The sequence below is a fragment of the Harpia harpyja genome, chromosome 8 (assembly GCF_026419915.1).
Source record: "Harpia harpyja isolate bHarHar1 chromosome 8, bHarHar1 primary haplotype, whole genome shotgun sequence".
Classification (NCBI taxonomy): Eukaryota; Metazoa; Chordata; class Aves; order Accipitriformes; family Accipitridae; genus Harpia; species Harpia harpyja.
Window position 1 is genome coordinate 9,092,285 of NC_068947.1, and position 16,301 is coordinate 9,108,585.

Below are 16,301 nucleotides of genomic sequence, written 5' to 3' on the forward strand. Positions count from 1 at the left end.
ATGCATATAGGCTGGGTTTTCTTTCATACCAGCAATTTGTATAAAGAGGAGAGCCAATACAGTTTATTGCAAACGAGATCTCGCAGTAACGGATCTAGAGAGATATTTCTGTAGCTAAAATAAGACAACCTTCAGCCGCCTGCTCAGGGCAGGCCGCGTCGCAGCCGCCCCCAGCTCCGCACGCACGGCTCCGCCGTGGGCGCCCCTGGCACGGCACGGCACGGCACGGCCTCCCACGCATCTCCGCGAGCCCTGCATCCTCCCCAGCTGGCAGCAGCCGCCCTGGGTTGGGTTTTTGTGCAATGCCAGGTTACACTTCCATTAAAACGTTTACCCTGGGAGATCACTTCCTGCTTGGAAGTATTGTTCCGGCTTCCCCTGCTGCTCGCAACTTTAGCCGGAGCTATTTTTCTCCTCGCCCACTGTGGCATGGAGAGCCCGGGAAGCATCCACCCCTGCCCGCTGGCCCTGGGCTGCCCTGGCACGGCAAAGCACGGCACGGCACGGAACGGGAGGTCTGCGGGGGGAAGGCAGGCGAGTCCTCCAGGCGGAGCTCGGCATAACTTCGCACCGGGCTGCTTAATTCTGCACGGGGCTTTGCTAATCCACTTTGTGCTTGACTACTGAAACGGGAGGAAAGGAAAACACCGCGCGGGGAGCAGGACCAGGCCGCAGCAAGGTAAGCCAGGGGGACCGCAGCCTGTGGGAAGGGCTTCCCCCAAAGCCCAGCTCAGCCTCCTACTGCTGTGGGCAAGCCAGAGAGGCTTAGAGCACAACCCAGCACCCGGGGCGTGGGAGCAAAGGGGATTGCTCAGGGATCAGGGATCCCTGTAGGATCTCTCCATAGCCAGGGGCTTTCACACGGAGAAAGTTTGGCTCAGGGAGGGAATTTACACTTAGAAAGAAGAGGAGCTCAGCCCATCCCTTCTCGTGCCATTAGCAAGTTCTCTCTGAATTTCAAGGAGAGCCGAGAATACGCCCCTCCAGCTTTGATTTCACTTCTCTGTCCCTACCTGCCACCATGCGCAAATGCCATACTCCAGCCGTGGCTAAATGAGCCCCGTAAAGCTCTCCCTCCCTCTCCAAGAGACCCCCGGCTGCAATGCCGCCCCGCTCCTGGGGAGCGCGGGGGAAACACAGCAGTGGGTGAGGGACAGGCAGCCCTACAGCACCTGGTCCACATAAGCACAGGGACAGCCATCGGGCTGCCCCAGGCGTGGGGTCTGCTGCCCGTGGAATTACGGGCATACTTCTCTCTGCTATCGACCGTGCCAGGCGCAAGCCACTCCGATACTCCCGTGGAGGAGGAGATCTGACTTTTATAACTGAGGATACAGGCCCAAATGTTTTGTAATATGCAAATACTGAAAGACGCACAAGGCCCCTAGGTGAGGTATTCCCGAGCTTTAAATGAACACCTGGGGTAAGAGCAAGAGCTACTCCAGCTGAAAAGGAAAAGCAAAACACGCTCTGAGAAAGAACGGGCAGGCTGGCAGCGCTGGCGTACTGCAACCCACCACGGGCCGTATGGAGGTGCACGGGGAACGACCCTGCCGCACGGCTGCGCCGCTGCAGCTCCCGGCCATGGGAGATTGCTTCGAGGGCAGCGGGAGCCGCGGAAAGGAGAGCGTGTTTGGCTGGGAGCACTCTCGCCCCTCCTGGCCGAGGAGCAGGCAGGGGAAGCACAATGCCAGGCTTTCCCGGTGCAGGCTCGGCCGTGGAGCGCAGCCCCGAGCCTCCCCCTTTCCCCAGCGCTCTATTGAACACACTCAGCTCTTTATACGAGCCATTCCCAGTGTGGCTGGTGGATTCTGCGCTTTCCACTTTAATTGTCTTATCCAAATAAAGCTTTGTTTTCCTTAGCACGACAATCCCAACATTCAGGCCGAGATTTTCATTGGACAGAGGAGATATTTTATTCTCCGATTGTTTAGAGAGTCGGGGCTTACACGGAACAGCCCCGGCTTGTGTGCCTCCGCTGACAATGGGGTCTTTGCAGCCCCGGTCTCCACCATGTAGATTCATTTTCTGGAGCGATCGGGACGAGAATCATTTTTCTCTGAATTTCGCAGCTTTCCAAGTCTACCGTAGACTTTAACAAGTCTTTTCGTTTGCACCTAGACAATAAATTTAGTTTAATTTAGCTTCCGGTCTTTAATTTTAGCAGGTCGTCTTTTTGCATGCAAATCAATATGGCAATTACCATCTAAAAGCTCGCCCAGCCCCAGGTCAATGTAAATTGATCATTGTCCGCCTTCTACAAAATAACACCGGGAGTCTGTGGTGCATAATGAGATTATACTGGAAACTGTCTTTCAGATCACAAATTATATTTCATGCTGTCAGGATCTTCTCCAAGCGGACTTCCTTGCATGTCTAATCACACGGCACCGAATCCATTAGCTCATGAGGTAGTTTTGGGTGCGAGGAGCGCTTGCGTGCGGAGGGAGAGTCCCAAATAATTCAGACAACAGTTTAGGAGAACAGGCGGGCAGGTACCGAAGCGTGCTCTCACTCGCTAACTTTTCCAGCAGTGGAAGAGAGGACGGGAAAAAAAATTCTCTGCTCGGCCAAGAACTGCTGTCCAGCAAACAAGGAAAAATGAATTCCCTGCTGGAACGCAGCAGAACTTTCCTAAATCCGCATTTGCAACGAGTTCTCGGCCTCCTCCTTTCCGTCCCCACCTCGTCTGCCCGGCCATTCAAAGGAGCGCTGGCCGCCCGCTCCGGAAAACCCCCCCACGAGAGACACGCTCCCCCGGGGGGGGACACGAGACGCCCCTGCCCACCGCAGCCTCGGGACCTGAGCGGGTGGGATCGGAGGGAAAGGTCTCTCCGGAGCAGCGACTGCTGTAAGCCGGTTCCCCGAAAGGACACGAGGATTATCGGGAGCTGCTCACGGCCAGGGGAACTCCCCCTGCCTGCAGCCCGGGCCCCGGCGCTGCCTCCCGCACGCACGCAGGCAGCCAGAGCTGCTCGGCGTAGCGAGCAGGGGTTAGCCCGGCTCTCCCCAGCCAGCCCGGCTCGACTCCGCCGCTCAGCTCATCGCAAAACCGAGGAAGAAGGGAGCAGGCCCGCTCTGGCCATCAATTATTTCTGAAGCGACGCCAGCCTAAGGAGGAAGTACTCGACTCGGCTTCGCGCCGCTCTTTCTAAGCCCGCACTAAAACGTGATCTATTGCGGTGTTCGGGGGAAAGATACCGTATCGCGTATCACCTGTGCAACCCAACTACGCTGCAGAGTCCCGGCGAGAGCCCACGCCTTTGTCAAGACGCGCAGAAATTGGAGCCTGCTTCCCCTCCGTGCCGAGCACGAATTTACTCCGAGCCACGTTTACTCCCGGGGCAATGTGGCTGCCAGAGCTATGACCTGAGCTGGAGCAGGCCTTTCGCTCGTCTTTGCAGGGGCCACTCACTGGTCAAAGTTGAGAGACCTTTTAAACGACAGCCACAGATTGCAAAGACTACTTTGGTATGCGCGGCACTCATTATTTTGGGCTGTGGTGGCCCGGGTCCATTTTCTCCGCAAACGGAGACCCGAAAGCATGTCAACAACTTTGTGCGGTCTCGCAGCTGCACAGATCCACAAAGTTCGCTTGCGCGGACTGTACAGGAGCCCCTGGAGCTCAGTCGCCTTGCCGCTGGCATCCCTGTTAGGGGACCCTGGCTTCTTTATCAGCTTTAAAAAAAGTGAATTATCATGGGGTGGGGGAAGAAGAGGGCACAGGGACAACAGTTTCGAACGGCCTCAGAAGCTGCAGCCCTCGGCACAGCCTGGTAAAGTGCGTGACACGGAGCCTGGATTGTCCACCAGCGCAGGAATAAAGCCAAGGCACCAGTATTGTTTCAAGACCCAGTCCATATTTGGGCATTCAGTTCACACATCCTAAGTATTGCTTTAAATATTAGAATAGAGACATTCGCCAATGTGGTTCATAACACACTCAAATGGGAGAAGTCATTGCTGTTCGGTCTCAGATTACTCGCTTGGTCTTGCTGGTCTTTTTGGGGGGGGGAGAAGAGAAGGAAACCCTGCTGAGTCTGTTTGCACTGGTCTCTATTAGATATGCAACAAATCTGCCATTTCCGGCGTTGCTTCTATCTAATTAGAGATGTATTTAGATGTGACGTGTAAATAAGCGCTGAGCTGCCTGCTGCCCTGGCTGCGCGGACTGCTCGGGAGCATTTCCAATAAGGCTGTAGCGCCCGGAACCAGGGCTCAGACAAAGAGGAATGGGAATGGTCTGCGCTGCAGGCGAATGCAACAAAACCAGCTTTTATCTATCGCTCTAAAGCCTTAACTGCTTTTAATCTGTACCGCCCGGGCTTGCACGCCACGATCGCATCTCATCCACCGAGGATGTCTCTGTACAAAAGGAAGCACACACACGCACGCAGGAGCTGCAAATAACCCCCGACCCAGCCAAGCCCCAACGCAGACCCTGCTCTCCGCCTGCCCCTTGCACTCCACGAGGTGTGCGAGCCCCCGTGGGCTTCCGAACACCCTGAGGCAGGTATGCCCGGCTTCTGCCTGCACAGACACGTGCCGAGGGCTGCCCCGCGCTGTGAGCGCACACGCAGCCCCGTGGGGCAAAGGGCGTCGAGCTGCCGCCGGGGGAGAAGTTGACGGGACCCGAAGGCGGCCACGGAAACTCGCTCCCCCCACGGGGCTGGGAACCTCCACCGCGGGGTTTCCATCACAACCCACGGGAATGGGGCAGGGGGGGGCACGGTGGGGCCGGGGGAGGCAGAGAGCTGCCAGGGACACCCTGCTGCCGGGGCTTACCTGCCCGGCCACTCCCGGGGTCCTGCCACCCCCGAGCCCAAGGGGCTGCGGTGGCTTCCCCGGCGCCACGGCCGTCCGACCCCAGCTCCAAGCGCTCCTCGGAGTTTCCAGAGAGAGGAGACTCCTGGGAACAAAATAATCTGGCGCTCGCCTCATGAACTCTTTTCCTGTTGTGGGAAACAGCTCTTATAAAACCATTAAACGGACGGGGCAGCGCCGGAGGCCTGAGGCACGCTGCCCCGTCCCCCCCACTCCGGCAGCATCCCTGCGACCACTGCTGCTCCCGCATCCTTCCAGGCCGGAGCAGCCGGCCCCGATCCCCTCTCGGCTTTAAGGGTTAACAACCATTGCCACCAAAAAAAAAAAAAAGAGGAAAAAAAAAAGAAAAAAATATCGCGGTGACCTTTTCCTCTCCGACTCCCCCACTCTCCCTTTCAGGCTCTGGTTCCTGAGCTCGCAGGGAGCCTGAGCGGCTGTCTAGACCGATCTATCACAGACGGACAAACAATACCAGGAGAAGCCCCTGCCCGGTCCCTCAGCCTCCGCCACTCACCTTAGAAATGGCGAAGAACAGAAAAGTGACCGCGATACAATCCTCCCCGGTATATTTATAGCCTGCCACACAGCCCACCTTCATGCCTGACAAATGAGATTTTGTCTGCTCTCTCAGCGTACGCTCCAATAAACACACACACACACTTTTTTTTTTTTTTTTTTGGTGCCTGTTTGTTTTTGGTAACATTCCGGGCTCGTCCCTCCGACCTCGGGGCGGGTGAGAGCCCACCACGCCCGTGCGGGGAGGCAGGTTTGATAGCCGGGGCGGGAGGGGCTGGGGAGGGGGGGGGACACACTAAGAGGGGACCCGGCCGCTCGTCTACACGCAACCTCCCAACCTGGAAACTTCAATGTCCGTATTCATCACGCCCCTTCGCACCCAGCCCCCCTCACCCGAAGTGCTCCCTGGTCCCTGCCAGCCCTCCGGGTTGCGTATTAAAGAGGTATACGAGGCGAGGAGCCGGAGGTCCAACGCTGCAAAAGGCTGGGGAATAACTAATGAGCTGTGCAGCCCATTGATCCGGTGCATACTTCCTAATTAACTCTGAGTCACCTATTTGTGACAGCAATTCAAAGAACTGCACCAGGGATAAACTGCAACCCCGGCGCGCGAAGGCAACCCGGGGAGGGGGGGGGGGAGGCGGCGGGGGAGGCGGGGGGGGGGGAGAGGAATTTGCTCCTAATCCTCCTAAAAGCAATTAGGGTGAGCGCTGCGCTGGCTACCTCTCGGGAAGAAAAAAAAGAAAAAAAAAAAGAAAAAAAAAAAACACCCAGCGGCTCCGACAGCAGAACCGAAAGGAAACGCATCGGTGTGTCGCAAGCGCGACGGCACCGGGCTCCAGACCGAAAGGCAAGCACCGGCGTCTGGGGGACGAAAGTAGGCGAGAGCGGCGGCAGGAGGAAGCGGTACAGCGGGACCGGCGGGGAGGGGGCGGCGGAACCACCGGCGGGGGGTGCGGGAGCTGCCCCGGGGGCCGAGACCCCCGCACCGCCCGCCCGCTCTCGCCTTCAGCTTTGTTCCCAAGCGGCCCTGGCGGGGTATGGCTCTCCCCGGCCGCCCCCCGCGGTAGGGCCACGGGGAGGAAGCGGGGGGGGGGGGGGGGAGTTAATAGAAACCTTTGGAAAATCCGGGCTTTGCTACGGGGCTACGTGGTGCGAGCTGGGCTCCCCCCGCCCCCCCCCCTTTTTTAATACAAACAGGAATACAAAAGCTGCAGGCTCCAAAGAGCAGATGAAAGCAATGAACGGAGTTTCTGGAAAAGATTCATTAGTGGGAATTAATGCTGCGAGGAGCTCCGAGGCGATACCATTAAAGCCAGTCCCCACACTTTGTCAGTTTTTACATCGCTCACTACGGTCGGGCCGCTTTTTTTTTTTTTTTTTTTTTTTTGTCGGGGGAGAGGGGGAGGTGCTCTTCGCCTCCCCCCTCGCCCCCTCCGCGATCACCAAACCCGGGATCCGTCAGACATCGCGGAAACGAGGGAGAGGGAGGAAAGGGGAAAAAAAAAAAAAAAAACACACACAACACACACACATCGAGAAAGAAAGAGGAACGTGAACGCTCCGCAGCCCTCGCCCCCGGACTCGCTCCGCGAACATCAAATGCATGCCTCATATGCTGCGCAGAGCCGCCCCACTTGGCCCCGGCTTCACAAAGCAGCCTCCGCTGCCTCCCTGCCTGGCCGTCCCCCTCCGGCCGGCCCTTTGATGGCAAGCCCCGAGCCTCCCTCCGGCTCGTTCTCCCAACTCCAAACTACATTTTAGGGCTGACTAAACTTCCGTGTCACGCCGGACCTCACGCCAGCACAGCTCCGCGCACGGGAAAGCCCCGGGCCGCCCTGCCCCACGTGCGCGGCGGCGCCCGCCCCGCTGGGGCGGAGGGAACCGGGGGGGGGGGTGTTGGGGTTGAGAGGAGGGGGGGGGCGCAGAGCGGCTCCCCGGGTTCTCCCGGCGAGCAGAAGGCAGCCTGCAGCGGGCTCTCCCCACCGCTCACCTGCCCGCTGCCCCCACACCGCCCGCTGCTCTGGGCGAGGAGCGCGGAGCCCGGCTCGGCCGCCGCGGGAGCCGTTCCCCTCCCCGCGGGTGGGTAGCGCCGCTCCTGGCTCGCCCCGTCCACCGGGAGCCGCGCACCGCCGCTGCCCCGCAGCTTTCCCGATCGCAAAGTGCGAGACGACGGGAACACCACCACCACCCCCCCCCCACACACAGGCGCACCGGAGCCGACAGAGCGACCGGCACCTTCCACCCGCCGCCCCCCTCCTCCGCCGCCCCAAACGGGCATCTTCCCAAGCAACTGCCTCCAAACTTCCCCTCCGCCACCGCAGCCCCGGAGGCGCACCGGGAGACCCCCCTCCTCCCGCCGCCGCCGCCGCACCCCCCCCTCCCCGCTGCCCCGCGCCCTAACTTCGGCCGCGGCGGCCGCTGCGCGGCCGTCCCCGCGGCGGGGCGAGGGGAGCCCCGCGGCCGCCCCGTCACCGCGGGACCCGGCGGCAGCGCTTCCGTACGGGAGCTGTTCGCGGAGCGGAGCACTGACCTTCCTGCCGCGCCGCGGGGCTGCGGCGTGCGCGGTCCGCGTCCGCGGGTCCCCACACCGTCGCCTCGCCCTGCTGCTCTCCGGGAAGGGCAGCCCCGTCGGGGGTCGGAGGGGGTGGGGGGGAAGAGGCGAAAAAAGTTTCCCGATTCCCCCCCCTCCCCCTCTCCGTGGGTGCGTGTGCCGCGGCTTGCCCCGGCGCGGGCGGGCCGGGGAAGGGGGTGCGGGAAGGCAGGGAGCTGCGGGGGGGGGGGGGGCAGGAGCGCGGCCGCCGCCTGCGCCGACGGGGCAGGTGCCCGCGGGAAGGGCTTTGCTTCTCGGCTCGGCTGGGCTCAGCGGCGGGAGCGGGAGCGGCAGCCCGCGATGCTCATTCCGGCTGCCGGCTCTGGTTTGGCAGCGCCATGTTGCTGGCTTGCTCCGGGCGAAGTTCCTGCGCTGGCGAGCGCGGCGCTCCCCACATCTCGCCCGCGCCGCCGTCTCCCGTGCCCTGGCCGCCGCGGCTTTGTGTGTGTGTGGCTGGGGATTTAATTCTCCTCCTCCTCTTCTCCTCCTCTCTCTCTCTCTTTTTCTTCCTCTCCCCCCCCCCCCCTCCCCTCTTTAGTCCGCCGGGAAAGCCGCTCTTCCTCACCTTGCCGCTGGGAGACCGGGCTCCGTCTGCTGCACGCTGCGCTCCCCTCGCATCCCCCCTCCCTCTCTCCCTCCTCCTCCTCCTCCTCCTCCTCCTCCTCCAGCCGCCGCCTCCCCTCCCTTCCCCTCCCCCCGGGCAGGCGCTGCACCGAGGGAGCCGCCGCCAGCAGCAGCGGCGGCAGCAGCAGCAGCAGCAGCAGCGCCGCCACCGCTTTTTCCCTCTGCAAGTTTCCCCCTCCCCTGGCTGCGTTTCCCTGCCCAGGCAGGGCTCGCCCGGCCGCTAGCCCGCTTCCACCCCCCCTCACCTTGCCCTGACTAATTGATTTACCCCCCCCCCCCGCGGCGCCGCCGGCCCCTCGCCTCGCCCGCTCTCCCCCCCCCCCCCGGCTGGCACAGGTCGCTGCCAAGCTGCGGCGCCCCGGGGGGGACTCCGCGTTCCCCGGCCGGCAGGGAGAGGAAAGCCACCCCCCCCACTCTCCCCCCCCCCCGCCCCGCCGATACTCCCCTCGCTCGCTACCCAGAAGGCCAGTGGAGAACCGCAATTACCATAAAGCTCCGCTCACTCCGCTCCGCCAAGCTGTCAAAAACCCCGGCGGCGGCGGCGCTGCCAGACATCGCTGCGAGGCTCCGCGGCGGGTCGCGCCGCGCTGCCACCCCCCCCCCGCCGCCCCGCTCGCCCCCGGCCCCTCCGACGGACGCCCCCGGCCCTCCCGCCCCGCTATCCCCAGCGCGCTCCGCCGCACCGGGGCGGACGGGGTCCGGGTGTCGTGTGTCGTCCCCCCCCCACCCCGGGCGGTGCAGCCCGCGCCCCCACCCAGACCCGCTGGCTCCGGGTTCCCCCCGTCGCGCAAGGGCATCCCCGCCGCCCCGGGACCCGCCGAGGGCTCGCAGCCGTCCTGACCCCCCGCAGGGGTCACAGCGCGCACGGACCCTTTCGTCCGCAGCTTCCCACTCGTGGAAGGGTTCCTCCCCCCCACCCCGGCCCCGGGGCCCCGCTCTGTCCCACCCGCCGCCCCCAACTTCGCGTGGTCCGCGGCTCGGCCGCGTTGATTTCCGCGCTTCCCCCCGGTCCGCTTCTCCGAGCTCTGAATATCGGGATGGAAAAAAAAAGCCACTCGTTTGTCAACGTCTGCATTGCGCGGGCGGGGGGGGGTGGCGGGGGGGGGGGAACCTTATTAAAGCGCGTTTTCGCCTGATCCGGCTTTGGCAGCCCTTAACGCGTTTTTTTTCCGCGTGTGAGCGGTGTGGCAACCCGGGGTGGGGTGGCGATTGAAGCGTCGTTTCCCTCGCTGGCATTTCTACGGCTGCTTTAAGATTTCTGCCCGGGTTGTGGAGCCCTTTAATCTCCGGGTTGGTAGTTATCGGCTGCATCTATTTACTTTGGCAAGGCAACTTTTGGCTCGGCGAGCTCCACTCGTAAATTTCACGTTCATAACGCCCATCCCCGCCGATACTTCCAGGTTCGGTCCCGCGGAGCCCGCGGCGCGGAGGCACCCGGGGCAGCCCCGGGGCGGCCCCGGCTTCAGGGCCAGGCGGGCCCTCGGTCCCGCAGCTCCCCCGCACCTCCCGGCGCCTTCCCGGAGAAGCGGGAGTTTTGCCACCTCAGCGCAGCCGGCGCCGCATCCAGCCCTTCTCGCCGCCGCTCCGTGTGGGAGCGACTGCCAGCCAAACGCCAGGCGATTAACGCGGACAGTTCGCCCCGGGGGAGGCGGGGGGCGGGCGGGGGGGGGATTTTTAATCGCCACGTCCAAGACCCTGCGCGAAAAGGCTGCGGAGACGCTGCGAGCTGCAAAAGCTTTTCCTCGCTGAGAGCGCACAAGCAGCGAGCAGGGCGGTGAGAATTCAGCGGCAGAGCAGGACTGCCGGGGCTGCCTGCCTGCTTTCCGCCGCTGCTGCTTATCTCCGAAGATGGAAAAGCAGGAGTTCCCGAAAGTGGTCCCTACCAAAGCGCCCCCCCTCAAAAAAAAAAAAATTCCAGAAGTTTTTAATCGAGAATCTAAGCCACGTCTGGCAAAAACGCGGGGGTTGCCAGAGGCTCGGGAGGGGGACGCAGAGTGCGCACACACACACACACAGACACACGCAGCAGGGTCACGGTCAGAGGCTTGGCATTTCATGAAACTGCCATCACGGAGCTTTGGGTTTTCGCTACGTCTCTCTTAAAAAAAACACTCGCCTGCCTCAAAGCAGAAGTGAAATATCCACCGTCTGAAACCCGAAACTCCAGCCGCACCGCTCGGCTTCCTCGCAGGGGAGCCCGGGGAGCCGCCGAGCGCGGCGGCCGGGGCTGCGTTCCCCCCGTCCCGGCCGGCGGGGCACACAGCCCCGGGCAGCGGCCGGGTTTGATCCCGGCGCGGCGGGCCACGCATCTGAAAAGGCTCCCACACGTTTTTTTAATCTCCGATAACAAGCAGAAGGACACCTGGCCTATTACGCTGTAAAGCTATTTTTTATAAAGATGTTTTAGGGCTAGACATTAAAAGTTATTAGACTGAACACACGTGAGTTACAGGCACACAGCTGGAGGAAAGGCCTCTTGTTTTTTTCTTTTCCCCTTTCCTAGGGAAAACCTCGTTAAAATTGCTTCTTTCGGTAGAAAAGCAGAACTAGTGCGTCTCCGGGCGAGGTGGCCGCAGCCGCGGCTTCCCGGCTGCATTGACCTGGGCTTTGTCTCTCCCCGCAGGTCTGGATGCACGGTGCCATCGGCCCGCACTTGCATCACAAAACTCGCCCGCTTCCCTTCCCCCGGGCTGCAAACTCCGGATCACATGTGTGAGCCTACAGCGTGGGGCTGGGTGGTTGGGGCTGGGTTGGGTTTTTTTTTTTTTTTTCTCCTTTAACTAATGACTTCAAGTTATCTCGGGGTAAACTCGCTCCACTTTTATTTTTAACCGTAGTTAAACTTTCTTTCTTTGTGAACGCAGTTTCCTCCGTGGCGGGAGGAACAGACCAGCGCTTGTTCGCCTCTGTGCCTTTTTTGTTCCTCCGGTCCCCGAGCTTTGCAGCGGGAGGCTGGCGGCTCCCGGCGAAGACATTGGGGCTTCAGTTCGCTCCTCCCGCGGCCTGGCTCGGCCCGGCTGCGCGCCGCGCCGCCTTCCCCTGCCGCGGGTACGGCGGGCACCGCCGAGCTAACCCCGGAAAATTCAGAGCATGCTCTCGCCTGGCGGATTACCACCACCACCACCACCACCACCAAGCCCCGGAGGGAGCTGACCCCCGGGTCAGGCCGCTGCACACTGCTTTCTCCCCGGGAGCGGAGCGGGGGGGGTCTCCGCGCACAGATGCTCGGGGCTCCGCGCTGCTGCTGCTGCGGCTGCTGCGGCTGCTGCCGCCGCGGAGCCCGGCGAGGATGCGCTCGCAAAAACGGCTGCTCCGATAATGCTAAGTACTTAACCTCCTCGTAAAGACAAATCCATTGTTAATGGCAGAATGGGCTTCTCGCAGGAGGCTTCCAAGTGGGATGGCTTTACGCCGGCTCTCATTTACCTCCAGCGCCGCCTCTAATTGGAAACCTCCCCCCACCCCCCCCGGGCCCGCGCACCTCGGAAAGTTGGGGGGTTAAACCGGAGGAGCGGGGAGGCCGGGCCCCCGGCCCCCTCCACGCCCCGCTCCCCTGCCCACCGACCGGCAACCGGAGCAGGCGGGTCTCCCGGGCACGGGAAATGAGCGAGAGGGGAGACGGGCGCTGCGAAGGTAAAATGAATTAATGCGAGCGAGGTGCTCAGACAGCCTGGTGATGAGTGCTAGGAAAAGCCTATAAATAACAGATCACTGTCCTAAGCTCTGAATTGCCCTGCTTGAGTGTGTCTTAAATCAGACCTTTATCATTGCTTATTGTAAGGCTGTTTTTAATGGAAGTGTAGAAATCTGAATAACAAAACAAGACAAGCCTCAATTGGCGTTATACAGGGTCTGCAGCGCTTTCAGACCTGACACGGTGCCAACATATTGTTACACCACCACGCAAACTCCCCGTGCAATCAAGGGGGTTTTGCATAGCAGAAGTACTATAATTTTACTTCGTAGTTCAGGGCTACTCTGTTGACAGGAGATCCATTATTTTCTCTCCCTCTCCCCAGAAGAGCCCGAGACGCGCTCGGTTCACGGACTAAGCGCCGCTATCTTTCTTATAAAGGCGAATGACAAATCTCTCCGGTTGTGTTTGCTTTGCTCCGCAAAAGAGCGGAGATGCCCGCAGTCCTCCGGGCCCCGTTTGCCGCTCGGAGCGGACAGCAGGACAGCGGGAGGGACAGGCAGACAAACACACGCTCCTCCCGGCCAGCCTCCAGCGGAGAAGCTCGGCCTGCCGCCCGCCGCCCGGGGCCCGCTGCCGCCGCGGCCGGGCAGAGCTCGGTGGGGCAGGCGCAGCGCCGAGCCCACCGCGGCGGCCGCGGGGGGACGGGCTGGAGGCACGGTGCCTGCCCCGGGCTGGGGAAGTGGGGAAGGGGGGCGGCAGCCCCGCTGCAGGAGGAGGGCAGGCTGGCTGCGAGCTGCCCCTTCCACCTCTCCCACTTGCATACCTCGGCCATTTTGTCTGCTTGCGGCGCGCCTGTGTCCCGTGTCGTCCGTCCCCCCCCCCCGCCGCCCCGGCCCCGTCCCCTCGGGCAGAGGGCTGCTGCGGGGCCCTGCCCCGGGCGCAGGGGCCGGGACCTGCCGGTGGTGGTGGGGCGGGCAGGCGGGCCGGCCGGGCAGGAGGAGGTGAAAAGAGGAGGCGAAAGGAGGGCCGCCGGCAGCCCCGGCCGCTCCTGGCAGCGGGGAGATGCAGCCGCTAGGCAAGGCCCTGCAGGGGAGGGGGCGTGCGCCGCGCAAGTCTGGAGAGGAGTAAAAATAGCGGCGGCGAGGTTGTCGCTCTCCTCGCCTCCCCCCAGCCCGGCGGGGGGCTCGGCGGGGGAGGGCGCCGGGGGAGGACAGGAGCCGAAGCCAGACAAAACCCCATCCCCGGCCGGAGAGCGGTGCGGGCGAGGTTGAGGCTTCGCCCTTGCAGGCGATGCGCGGGCGCCGGGGGCTGCACCCCCTTTTCCCGGTGAGGTCCCTCAGGGCCGAGGGCCGCGGGCTGCGTCCCCCGGCCCCGGTCCTGGGCGGCCCGGGAGGAGCGGCAGCGAGCGGCGGCTCGGCGGAGGCACGGCAGCCACCACGCTCCCGAGTTTAAATATAATACGGCGGCCGGGGGAACCGCCATGGTTTGAAGGTGTGTTTGTGCAGACTACAGCTTGTATGTTAATAATTGGATACAGTCGATGAATCACCTCCGTCCTCCTTCTGGTTTTGTTTTTGTGTTGTGTTTTGTTTCGGAGGGGGTGGGGAGAGAAAGCGAGGAGACGATGCCGTGGCTCGGCGCTGAATACCAATTCCGCGCCCGGGTTCATAAACACTGGGGTTATTCACTCCGCCCCAGAGGTGACAGCGGAGGCCTCCGCCGCCCTCCGCGCCCGCGCCCCGCGGCGCGGCCCCCGGGCTCGCCGGCGTGCGGAGCGGGATTTGCGCCCCGGCTGGAAGCCCGTCAGCGGCGGGTGGCTCGCCGGGGTGCATACATATGAAATGAGAGCCTGCAACATCAAAGCGGCAGCGGAGCGGGGGCAGGGAGGGGCTCTCGGTGCGTACACGTGTGTACTTTTCCAGAGAAAAGCCCCTAATTTTTCAAATCGGATCTTTTTTTTTTTTCCTCTCCCCTTCGCTCGCATGGCAGACACGCGGAGAGATTCTTTAGTCCTGTACTTAACACTTCACAGTGTTTTTAGCAATTAAGGCGAGAGGGGGGTGGGTATAAAGATAAGCCACTTTTTCGCCCTGCAAGTGTGAAAGATAAGATAACAGTAAGCTGGGGCAAAACGTCTGCTTACAACCTCCCCCCAGCGATTCTGATCGGTCACCTCTTATCGCAGAAAATGTTCATTTCGAAAGCAGCTTCAAAAAGCCAAGGGAAAATAAAAGTATTTTCCGTTCAGAAATGCCATTTAAAAACCCCGTCCTCACTTCAGCTCCCTACGTCGTCGTCGTCGTCGTCGTTGTCCCCGCCGGCGCGGGTACCCAAAGCAGGGCAGCAGCCGCTTCCCATCGCGCCTCTCGGAAGCCAAATCACGCAGGTAATCGGAGGACCGAAACCTGCCAGGCGCCGAGATTAGCAGCGCGCCCCGTTCCCCGGCGATCCCCGGCCCTGCCCGCCCGCCGCCCCCGTCGCGGGCGGGGGACGCGGCCCGCCTTACCGGCCCCTCGCTGCCCGTAAAAACGGGCAGGGAGCTGCGCTGGGGAGAACCCCACGCCGACACCGGGTGAGGCAGAACGAGAGCAAGGCTGCCCTTTCCAGGCCGTTTCGCTGCAGCACCTCCGACGGCATCGGGGCGGTGGGGAAGGGGAGGGGGGGGGCGGCGATGCCTGCCCCCCCCCCGGCCTGCTCCCAGCCAAGCTGCAGGATCCGCTGTCGGCGGCCGCGTTCGGTGTCGAGTCGCTTCTGCTTCCTCCCCCGCCCCCCCCCCCCCCGAGCCTCCCCGGCCGCTTCCTACCCCGCGGCCGCCCCCGCGCCCCGCCGCCCGGCAGGCACACGCGGAGGCCGCGGGTGGGCAAGGCTCCCGACGCACCCACGGCGGTGGCCCTGCCCTCCGTGGCACCGGGCAAGGCCCCGCAGCGCCCGCCCCGGGGCCCGCGGGCAGGATGCGGGCGCAGCTCCTCCCCGGCCGCCGGGCAGCGGGGCTCGGCGCGCCCACGGCCACGGCCGGGGACTACGCGCTGCTTCCCCGTCCCCGGGGGGGCCTCTCCCCGGGCCCGGAGTTTCCCCCTGCCGTCCTTGAGCCGTCGCCACCTGCGGTAAGGCGAGATGCCGAGTAGAAAAGGCTTCCCGACACCTCCCCGAGGGCAAGGCGCGGCCCGCGCCGTGTCCTCGCTGCCCCGGGAAACCTCCCCACGGGCCTCCACGCGAGGCAGCGGAGTGTGTGTGGCGTGGGCGGGCGGGCGTCCCCTCCTCCCCTGGCAAAACCACATCCGGGGCCCCTCACGGGAGCAGGGATAGCGGGGACCCCACGCAGCCCCGACGTGCTCGGGGCCGGTGCGGAGCCGGGATGGCTCGGCGGGAAGCCGAGGCGGGGGGGGGGGAGCTTCCCCGGGCTCGCCGCATCCCTCGTCTCCTCCCGCCGCCCTTCTCAGAAACCCGTCGGTGCCGTGCTCTCGAAGTGAGTGGGTCAGCAGCTGATGACAAGGGGGAAAAAAAGAGAGCGAGCGAGCGAAAAAAAAAACCACACACACACACACAAAAAAACCACCCTCCCAAACCCTAGCCTGGCGCGATTACTCATCCCCAGAGTTCCCCTAAGTCAGAGAAACTTGGCGGAGTCCCAAGGCCGAGCCGTTAGCACGGTCTGAGGCTCCCCGGGCACCTTCCGCCGCGGGGCCGAGGCCGCGGGGCACGGCGGGGGCGGAGGGCCGGGGCCGGGGGCCGGGGCCGGCGGGGAGTGCGCGTCCCCATCCCCGGCGCTCTTCGCGCTCGAGTTATTGTGGAGCGTTTTATCTTCACAGTCACATCGGCAGCTAACGAAGCTCGGCGGCTGCAGCCCACACGACTTTGGTTCTCTGCATTTATCCTTCAATAAAAGCCGATTCCTTTATTAGAAACAGGAGACGTGTCTCCTACCGCCCCTATCAAATCCCAACTGGCAAGGCGCAGCCGACACCTCCCCCTCAGCCCCCCCAGCCCGAGAGGGGGCAGGCGGCACCACCCTACGGCCTACGCCCCCCCCCGGACCCCCCACCGCGAGCATCCCGCTCTCGCCCTCTCCAGCCCCCCCACGAACAGGGGCAGCCCTCGCCCCCTTCC

At 63.1% G+C, this 16,301-nt stretch overlaps 1 protein-coding gene across 7 annotated transcripts in view; it reads right to left on the reverse strand.

Annotated features, from left to right (window-relative positions):
- Window positions 1-16,301, reverse strand: part of BCOR (BCL6 corepressor) — an 82,773-nt gene that overhangs the window by 50,005 nt on the left and 16,467 nt on the right. The window contains exon 1 of one of the 7 annotated variants that reach the window (XM_052793985.1): window positions 8,499-8,568. The exons of 5 other annotated variants lie outside the window; for them this stretch is intronic. The gene's annotated coding sequence lies outside the window, so the exon portion shown is untranslated. Of the gene's footprint in view, window positions 1-7,873; window positions 8,467-8,498; window positions 8,569-16,301 lie in introns of those variants that run through there. One more of the 7 variants, XM_052793984.1, reaches the window with a different exon arrangement.